Here is a 1,534-nt window from a genome sequence, read left to right on the forward strand (position 1 = left end):
TGACTAGAACCATGACAAAAAGAAGATATATTAATAAGATATAGAAATAAAAAAGTGGGGTTCTTGTGGAAATGCAATCAGAGAAGGCTTTTCTGAGCAGCTGACAAATGAACACTTGATTTCCTGATCTCTTACTCAATGAATTAACAACAGACTGCATAAAGGAAACCTCAGAATTAAGATAACATAACAACACATATTATTCTAGTTGTATTCAGGATAATTCCAATTTATTTAATTCCAAACAAATGTTGATTGATTGACATTAATTACCATGAAATTATCTCCCAATATATTCCATTCATTTTTTATGTAGACACCAGTTGCAATAAAAGTCTGCTTCCTGGAGTTCCAAAAACCAAATAAGAATTTGAAACATGATTGCATGATCTCTAATTTCAAAATTTCAATATAAATTTGTGGTATTTTTTCCATTTCTTCCAAAAATAACCATAATCTAAGCCAGCAAACATTTACTTCTGACAACACATTATAAGTTATTAGGCACCTAAAGTTATGAAAAGGGGAGAGTATTTTCTTAACCCCAGACCTCCTTCATAAATATAACCGAGAACCTGGAAATTAGGGGTTGCTGGAATGAATTACATAGTAGATGGTTGTGAAATCCTTTTCTTTAGTGGTTATAAAGATGGGGGCAAATAACCAGGTTTCTGGAATGGTTTTGGATCATTTTGCTTGGAAGGCAGGACAAGACTGGACGACCTTGGGAGCCCTGCTCAGTGATAGAATTCACTGAAAATAGAGCATGTGTTTTTCGTAGTTGCAGGATCTGATATTATCTTGGTGGGGAAGTTCAGTCTAGTGCCTTCTGCTGCAAACCGGTGATCCACATATACTATTCACAAGTAGAAGCATTTAAATGTACGAAGAATTTCATATCTTTGAGTAATCATGTCAAATTTTAAATTTACTTTTACTTCTAGAGAGTGCCATATCTGCCAATAAAATGTAGATCAGTAGTTTTTCTCTTGATCACTTAATAATAAAAAGCTAACGTTTAAAGATTTAGGGATTTTTCTTTCTTTGTTTGTTTAGCCGTCTAATGTCTACTATGTTCTTTTCATTGGAAAGGGATGACTGGAAAGCTTACAAGCTCAGAAGACTGTATTTCATTTGGGTTTGCAGAGAGATTCAATCCTTCCGCTGGTTTGCAGACTTACTCTGTGTGCTGCATAACAAGGTACAATCAGAGCTTCTCTTAGTTTTGCAATTTTTCTTTCTAATGTTGACAAAATTAAGAAATTGTCATTCATCTTACAAATGTGGTCCATGCTTATAATAAGATAAAATTTTAAATATGGAGATAAATGGCAGAGAAGAAAAAGTCTCCAATGCCCAAAACTCAGAGACTAATTCTGTCAATAACATGTTACATTTCTTTCCAGATAGCCATGTTTGTGAATATGAGTATCTACCTATGGGAGAAAATATTTTTATGTAGAAATGTACTTACATATCTGCAAGGTAGTGAGAAAAGGCAGATGGTGAGAATTTCATTTCCCTCTTACTTGTT

The 1,534-nt window shown here is 33.6% G+C and overlaps 1 long non-coding RNA gene across 1 annotated transcript in view; it reads left to right on the top strand.

Moving 5' to 3' along the window:
* The first annotated feature begins 1,098 nt into the window (after nt 1-1,098).
* The window catches only part of LOC123521854, a 2,502-nt gene continuing 2,066 nt past the window's right edge, over nt 1,099-1,534 (top strand). Inside the window, exon 1 of the long non-coding RNA XR_006680192.1 lies at nt 1,099-1,201. This is a non-coding gene — a long non-coding RNA (uncharacterized LOC123521854). The remainder of the gene's footprint in view (nt 1,202-1,534) is intronic.

This window comes from Echinops telfairi, unplaced genomic scaffold (assembly GCF_000313985.2).
Source record: "Echinops telfairi isolate 266 unplaced genomic scaffold, ASM31398v2 ScPeMD7_75;HRSCAF=307, whole genome shotgun sequence".
NCBI lineage: Eukaryota > Metazoa > Chordata > Mammalia > Afrosoricida > Tenrecidae > Echinops > Echinops telfairi.